The sequence below is a fragment of the Ipomoea triloba genome, chromosome 6 (assembly GCF_003576645.1).
Source record: "Ipomoea triloba cultivar NCNSP0323 chromosome 6, ASM357664v1".
Taxonomy (NCBI): Eukaryota; Viridiplantae; Streptophyta; class Magnoliopsida; order Solanales; family Convolvulaceae; genus Ipomoea; species Ipomoea triloba.
In genome coordinates, this window is record NC_044921.1 from 22,312,614 (window position 1) to 22,322,041 (window position 9,428).

Consider the following 9,428-nt stretch of genomic DNA (forward strand, 5'->3'; position numbering starts at 1 on the left):
ACCGACACACTAAATCCGTTTTGACAACTCTTATTTAAAAAAAAATAAAAAATAGTAAGGAATAGTAGAGAATCAAGTCTGAAGTGATTCATGATTTGGCTGTTGGACATCGTTGCAATATGCAAGAATGCCAAATCAATGTGGCAATTTTAAAAAAAAATAAAAAATTGTCACGTTGGTGTTGCTTTGCAATTCTGACAATGCAGAATTACAAATTTTGCAATTAATTCTGTTATCAGAATTGCAAAATCCCTTTTGGGGCTTTATATATATAATTTTATTAATAAAAGAAATAAGACACTGGAACTTTTTGAAGGAGGATAAAGAATTGCAGGAATAGATAGTGAATAATAAATAATTACAAATTTAGTGATATGATATTTTAAAAGTGAGAGAAATATTGCAAAGGTGATAATAGTCTTAGAAATCAACACTTTATGGGGGTGTTTGGTTATGGCTTATAAGCCAAATTTTAGCTTATTTGATCAAGTTTAGCTTTTTGACCAACCAATAAGTTATTTTGAAGTGTTTGGTAAATTGCTTATTGGGCCAATAAGCTGAAAATTGAAAAGCTAATGAATGTAGCTTTTTGTATCAGTTGGTTGGGAACAATGGGTATATTGACTATTTTATCCTTTAAAATCAATGGGATTTACTTTTAAATGGGTGGTGTGTTTGTTATTTTATAATAATAATAATAATAATAATAATAATAATAATAATAATAATACCCTTAAATGTCATTTTACATTCAATCAGCTACTAGTAAACAGCTAATTTACCAAACAGTTTTTTATAACCAGCTAATACAACCAGCTGGTCAAACCAGTTAACGCAATCAGCCATCAGCTACTAGCTAAACCAACCAGCTATCAGCTATAAGCTATCGGCCGTTTGCCAAACACCCCCTATATGATATTAGAGACCAAATTCCAATGTTTAGAAAAAACAATCTCTCATAAAATTATGAGTATTAGTCATGCTCATATTCATATTATTATTATAATGTCTTATTGTTATATTTGTACTTGGTCAATAATATGTTAACTATAGAATAGGAGAGTTATGTGTTTACTCTCCTATAGGACTCCTCTTTGCATTGTAGCAGTCATAACAGAATATCGATTGTTCATCTGGTATCAGAAGTGTTAGGCGATCCATTCTCCGACTACCTAAACGAATGGCGAACACCACCTCCGTCGATCAGGCGGTCACCACCTCGGCTCAACCGCCGGCTGCCCCCCTATTCTTACCACCTCCAATCACCATATCTCAATTAAACTCACCTCTAGAAACTACCTATACTGGAGAACCCAAATCATCCCATTCTTGAAAGGCCAAAACTTCCTCGGATATTTAGACGGCACGCTCCCCTGTCCGCCGGCAACTCTTGGATCACCGACGCCGGCTGCTGCTTCCTCTTCGGCCGCTGCAACCGCCACGCCCAACCCGGCGTACCTCTCCTGGATACAGCAAGATCAGTCTATACTCTCACTGATCATCTCTTCGCTAACCGACGAAGTGATGTATTTAGCAGTGGGGCGTGACACCGCAGCGGCGGTTTGGAATTCCATCACCACCGCCCTCGCTTCATCCACCCGATCTAGGTGTCTCAGCCTGCTCGGCCAATTTCAGACATTGCGGTAGGGCAATTCTTCTCCGGCTGAGTATCTTGGCAAAGCCCAGATGCTTATTGAGGCACTGTCGCTCGTCGGCCGGTCGCTGTCAGCCGAGGAAGCGATTATGTACGCCCTGCGCGGGTTGCGCCCGGAATTCCGGGCGATGGCCTCTTCTCTGAACGTTTCCGGGACGCCGATGACGTTGTCGCAGCTTGCCGATCACCTGCAAGCTCAGGAATTCATCCATGCGGATGACCTTCATCCTGCCGAGTCCTCGGTTGTGCCGGGCTCGCAGGCCTTCTACGCTGGTCGCGGCCGCGGGAATCATGCAGGCCGTCACAACACCAACGGCCGAGGGCGACATGGGCAAGGACAGAACAGCGGCAATCAGGGCCGTGGTAGGGGCGGCACTCCACGCTGCCAGATCTGTAGATCTCACGGCCACACCGCCGTCACATGTTTCCGGTACTACACAGACCGACAGGAGTCTCAGGCAAATGTTGCCTATTCTGGTGATGGATCGGTCACAAATACCGCAGACGCGTGGTACCTTGACACCGGTGCAATGTCTCACGCAACCCCAGATGACACCATGCTGGACCATTCAAATATATATTCCGGCGGTGATGTTCTGAAGGTTGGCAACGGAGCAGGTTTGGATGTTACTCGTGTGGGTCAATCGGTTATCCGTTCCCATCCTCACAGTCTAAAAATGTCCAATGTTTTATGCATTCCTAAGTTGTCTTTACCTTTACTGTCAGTTTATCGGTTTACTAACGAAAATGACGTATACTTCGAATTTCACAAAAATTTGTTTCTTGTGAAGGATTGCAAAACACAGGCAATTCTGCTTAGGGGATCCACTGCGGGAGGTCTGTACAAGCTTCTTGTTCCGCGAAGTCATTTTGCGTTTTTGTCAGCCAGAACCACCTCTGTTGTATGGCACCAACGGCTAGGCCACCCGCACAAACAAGCCCTAGATCGTGTCCTCCGGCTGTGTCCAGTCATTCCAAATAAAGATAGTTCGTCTCCAGTTTGTATTGCGTGTCAAATGTGAAAGTCGGCTCGATTTCCTCTAGATAGGGTCACCAAAAGTAGTAATAATGTACTAGATTTAATCTATACGGACATTTGGGGTCCATCTCCTATTATTTCTGCTTCCGGTTTTAGATATTTTGTACTCTTTGTAGACGACTATTCAAGGTTTTGCTGGTTTTATCCATTAAGGCTAAAATCATATGTATACAAAGTTTTTGATGTTTTCTGTGTTATGGTAGAACGACAATTCTCGCGTTCTATCAAATCCATTCAATCCGATTTAGGCGGCGAATACCGCCGACTACATCAAACTTTTGAGTCATTAGGTATCATTCACCGACAATCTTGTGCCTATACACATGAACAAAACGGCCGGGTCGAGCGTCGAAATAGACATGTTGTCGAGACCGGCCTTGCCCTCCTAGCTGAAAGTTCCACTCCCTTTCAATACTGGGATTATGCCTTTGAGGCTGCAACTTACCTAATTAATTGCCTACCCTCATCAACTATACACTTTGAAACACCATATTACCGTGTCTACCGGAGTCACCCACCATATACCTTTTTCCGGGTCTTTGGCTGTCGCTGTTTTCCTTATCTTCGGCCATATAATCGTCATAAAGTCGAATACAGGTCGTCTCCGTGTGTGTTCTTAGGTTACCCAGTCTCATTTAGGGGATACCGATGTCTGGACCTAAACACGGGTAATATCTTTATCTGTCGTCATGTACGTTTTGACGAAAGTGTTTTCCCTTTTGCTTTGCAGTCACCATAGTCAAGTACCACAGTGCCTCGAGATAACTCACCATACGGGGTCGGTCCGCTTGTTGTGACACCGACTCCAATACCACTAAATATGGCACCACCGGCGGGACAAGACTCCGACCCTTTACCTGTTGTTCAACCACCGTCTACATCTGACACAACGGCCCCACCTTCTTCAGGCCAGGGTCAAACTACCTCCTCTGAAACTCAACCTTATACAGGCAAGGTACAACCAGGTAGTCATGTTATGAGAACACGAAACAAAACTAAGGGCACGGGGGAACAGTTTTATGCTCTCAACGCTACAACAGATCCATCATGTTATTCTCAAGCAGTCGGTCACCCACAGTGGCGTGATGCCATGGACCAGGAGTTCAATGCCCTACTACATAATCACACTTGGAAGTTGGTTCCTCCAACACCACACATGAATATCATCAGGTGCAAGTGGGTATACCACACCAAGAGAAAGGCAGATGGTACGGTAGAGCGGTATAAAGCTCGGCTTGTAGCGAAGGGGTTTAATCAGGTAGCAGGAGAAGATTTCTTTGATACTTTCAGTCCCGTAGTCAAACCAGCTACTGTTAGGATGCTGTTCTCGCTTGTAGTTTCCAACTCATGGACACTACGACAGCTGGATGTGCACAATGCGTTTCTGAATGGGAATCTAGCAGAAACCGTATATATGAAACAACCACCAGGCTATGAAGATCCGTTACATCCTGATCATGTTTGCCACCTACAGCGCTCCTTGTATGGCTTAAAACAGGCTCCCCTTGCATGGTTCAAAAGGCTGCATGATTTTCTAGTCTCTACAGGGTTTTCACCGTCAAAGACTGACGTTTCTCTATTTTACTACTCGTTGAAATCCTCCAGAGTGTTCTTACTCGTGTATGTTGATGACATCATCATGTTAGGGAATGACTCCAGCTTGATTGATGATCTGTTGCTACGACTCTCCTCTGTTTTTAAGATCAGGGACCTGGGGACTCCGAGTTTCTTCTTAGGAATAGAGACACTCATTGACGGTAAAGGACTTCTCTTGTCTCAGAAACGATACATGACCTATGAGTTTATTTTTATTATAAGTAGTCTTATACAAAATATTGTAATATCTTCGAATAATTTTTATTATTACTTATTTAAAAAAATATTATTGACATTAAACCATCAATTTCCTTCGACTACTTTGATTAGTTTCCTTCTTCTTCTTCTTCTTCTTCTTCTTCTTCTTCTTCTTCTTCTTCTTCTTTTTTTGTTTTGTTTTTTTTTTTTGTTTTTATTTTTGTGCGTGTGTGTGTGTGTTTTTGGTCATTAGTAGAATTTAATCTTTCCACATTGTAATTATTACAAATTTATTTTTAATTGGTTAACGCTATATATGTCTACAATATATCAATATATCATAGACTACTTTTGATGTGAAATAAACATATGTGAGGAAAAGATTGAGGAAATTTCTACGTAGGCGTGTAGCTGTAGTGATCAAGTGGACTGATGCAAAATGACAAAATCATTTTGGAAAATATCTAAATCATATTCCTGGCCATGGAATTTAATTTGACCCCACACACATATAATTAAATAAATCATTGGAATTATTATGTTTGTGTAATTAAGCAATTAAATTAAAAATATATGCGATCAGATCATCAAACGAACACAAAATTATTCGTCTACATATGTGAAATTATTACTTACGGAGTATTTTTTAAGCTAACATTAATATTAAAAAAAAAAAAAAAGAGAAGAATTATTCTTCAATTGCTTTTTGCGACAGAATGAGGCATCTCCATAGTGATTGCAACTCCTTCGGCTTTCATATTGAATTCGTGAAAATTGGAAAATGTATTATTGACTCCATTATTATCATATAATTTAAGCCGTCGCGGCATATCAACGTCAATACATAATAGGAAAGCAAGAAAAATATATATATCTTTTGGCTCATAGGGAGTAACACATTTTAGATTAAAAATATATTTTACACGCTTCAGTGTTTCACACAAGACCTACTAAAAAAAATTAAAATTTGAATCGACTTTTTAATTAATTATATTTAAAATAATATTATCACTATTAACATTAGATTAGAAATACTTATTTTTCTAATTAGAGAAATTTTCACTTTTAATTTCATGATTTTAATGGTATTTCAATATTTAATATCTGATTTTTAATTTGATCATATTTAGTTTAATGACTTTGTTGACCACATTGTAGCATTTAATTTGATATTCTTTTACATATTCTTATTCAATTAATGGCAACTCTTGGAAAATTTGGTAGTTTCACAATATTAACATCTTCATCTTCTTCTTCTTCTTTTCTACTAAAGAAATGTTCATACTTGTCATTTATGAACTAAAAATGATCTAATATAATTAATTTAAAGTTAGTGATTAAATTATAATAACATTACTATAATTCTGAGATTAAAAATGAAATTTTTTTCTATTAATCCTGAAAATTACCTATAAAAAATAATAAACAGTTGTTGTTGTTGTTGTTATTATTATTATTATTTTAGTGATGAGAGAACTCCGTAACCATTGTTCGATGTGCATATTGAGTAAACTTGTCCAATAATCCTAATCAATAAAAATCACAATAAATATGGTGACAGGTTGTAATGTCATGCTGACATTGGCATTGAATAGGAAAAAAAGATTTGTTGAACAGTGAAAAGAAAATAGGTGGCATATAAATCACCTTTTTGCTTGTATTCGATCGATGATGCATTTCTTATTAGATTTATATTTCATTATTAGGTTATCACTTCAATTTGATTTAGTACGAGAAAGCAATCATTAATGTGGGCAAAGAAGTGTATACTTTAGTTTTTAAGGAATTATGTATACTTCTGTTCACCCCGCACTAAAATGCATAAACTTTTGAAAGTTGAAATAAAATAATTTATAAGACTTAAACCCATGACCTCCTATTTGAAAGAGTCATTTTGTATTATTAGACCACACGATCATTCACGTATTAATATCTATATATATTATTATAAAATAAAAATAATTTAGTCGCTATCTTATTCATAACAGTTTTTGGGATGACAGTGTGCATACTTTCAAAAGTAGTGGACTTATTAATTTTGTAAAAGTGAGAGTTGATTATTAAAATGTAGATATGGGTTGGAAGGCATACGAGCTGAATGAAATCAGCCCTAAAAGCTTTTATCAGCGAGAATTGAAGAAGAAAACAATTAAGATTGTGATTGATTGGTGAAACAACGACTGCATCTCATTCCTCTTCACACATTTTTTACTAAGTAAATTTAAAAATAAAATGTCACTTTTCATCCTACCTAAATTATAATCAAATAAATTATTCTTTTATCCCTTAGCTTAATTATGTCTATAATTATTTTGTTCATCAATTATTTATAGAGTGATTTTTATTTTTATTTTTGTCTTTTGAGATGTCCTTTAATTATTTGTATTTTTAAAAAAATATAATCTTAACAAATTTCAAGATTAGAAAAAGTCATATGTAATTTAAGCCATTGCAATTTTTTTTAGTGTTAAGTGTTAAGCAAATTCTTTTGACTTGTAATAGGTTAATTAGTTTATGTATAAAGAAGGAACATGTATCTTGCCAAGTATCTTGTGCTTAGATAATAGAATAATGACTCTCCCATATGGGAGGTCATGAGTTCGAGCATTTGCGCTCTAATAGGTTAACGAGGAAATTTTGCCTTTTGTGAACAAGCTTATGTGAAAAGAATTTTATTTTTCATAAATGTGAAAGTAAATTTTAAAGTTAAAACTTTGCACCAACGCCTTCATTCATTTCTATAAATTTAGATCAATTTCATTTTTATATTTTAAGAATTGATTAAATTAATGCTCAACGAGAAGGAATAATTGTGAAGTTACTTGGACGACTCATGATTTACTTCATTTAACGACTATTGGACATAATAAATTTTGAGAATTTACAATTAATTTAGCATAAACTGAAAATTTTAATATATAAAAAAAAAATAATGCCATTTATTTTAGGTGTATGACAATAATGTCTTCATTGTCTTGTCGCAATGGCAGTCAATTAAAAATACTGACTTTTCAAGAAGGAAAAAAAAAATGTAGACTCACATTACAGAAAGGAAAAAAAATAAATCATTTTCATATGGTAAGCTTATACCACCTGTTCACACTTCACACAATAGAGACACTAATGTAAAAAATAGAGTGAGATCTTAGCTATTGCCTATTGATATGTTTAGATCAACGTCTTTGATAAAAATTTTCAAACTTTAATTTGTAGTATAAGTCTATATATGCACTTGTGATATAAAACTTGTACACTTTGCATTATAAATCTTTACACTTTATAGTATATATATACATATACATTTTCAAATATTAGTTTAAGAAAAACGTGTGATATTTTTGTAAATATTTCAAACTAATATTACCCTTTGCACTCGTCGTAATATAAATTTATGCATATGTAGTATAAATCTTTGCACTTCAATTCTTCAAAGTTATAAAAATTTATAAAAATGCCACCACATTTTTTTAAAATTTATATTACTCTTTGCACTAGTAGTAATGCATTTTTAGTATAAAATTTTTGCACTTTGTAGTTTAGATCTTTTGCAATTTAAAGTTCGTTTAAGAAAAACCCTTCATTTAAGGGCGTTTATCTGGACTAGACCAGTGATTGGATCTCACCTCTTTTTTTTTCTTTTCTTTTTTTTTTAAATATTTGGGCGTCTTCTTTTATTTGATCCATCACACACACACACACAATTGTTTCTAGAGTTTTATTTTTTATTTTAATAAAAAATGAGTTAGCCTTGTGTGAAATCTTCTTATGAGAGACATGTAATAATTTTTAGTTAAAAAGTATTACACGTGAAACAGTCTCACACAAGATTGATTCATAACAAGTATATTAACTTGTCTAACGAGTTTTAAGTTGGTTATCATGTCATACTGTATCGTGTGAACAATAAACTTATTTATTGTGTCAATCCATTTAACCAATTTAAAAATTGTATTTGTGTTTAGAACTCTAACCTATTGGCTAAAGACTTTGTGGTCTAGTGGCACCCGGTGTCCCGGTTTACACTCTCACATGGATGATGGGAGTGTACCAAGTAAAATATGGACGCATGTTTTTAGTTTATTAGGAAAAAAATTGATATGTTTTTTTTTTATAAATTAATTATAATATATTTTCCAAAAAAAAAAATTAATTATAATATATCACATTGGAGTTTTTTTTTTAAGTGATAGTACACTTAGTACTATTCATTTTAAAAAATGGTAGTACACTACTATTGGTACTATTCGTATAGAAATAACTTTTTTCTTTTTAAATTCGATTATGCTTTTCTTGCTTTATGTAGGGAAAGGTTGAAGCATATATTGTGTACACCATTTTTCGACCAATATGTACTTTTTTTTTTCGTGTTTACCTTACTTTTTTTTCTTTTACTTTTTAGTTTATTTTATTACGTTGTTATTTAATATTTTTAGATATTAAAAATGGAGGGAAAAGAGTAATAAAATATAAAATTATTTGGAAACTTTTAATTCTATAATCAAATTACAAAAAGTTTCATATAAAAATTTAATTGTTAAGTGTAATGTATTTAAATTAGAATTAGTGTGACACTTAATAACAACAACAACACTAATTTTTCTAATCACTTTGTTAATGCATTTTTTATTTGATTTGTTGGCATTTGTAATTATTAAAACTTATAAATAAAAATAAATGTTCAAAAACACCTATTGTCATCTATGACAAAGATGGCCTAACCTAGATGGGACTGGCCATTAATGGTAGCCATGGACTTTGTCCATGGTTAGATACTTAGATGTAGATAGGTATCGTTTATGGCAATTCGACCTCCATTAGTCATTGTCATTTTTTATGGTGATTTATGCACCGACTGCACAAGAAGTCCTGTCAACCAATATATATATATATATATATATATATATATATATATATATATATATATATATATATATATATATA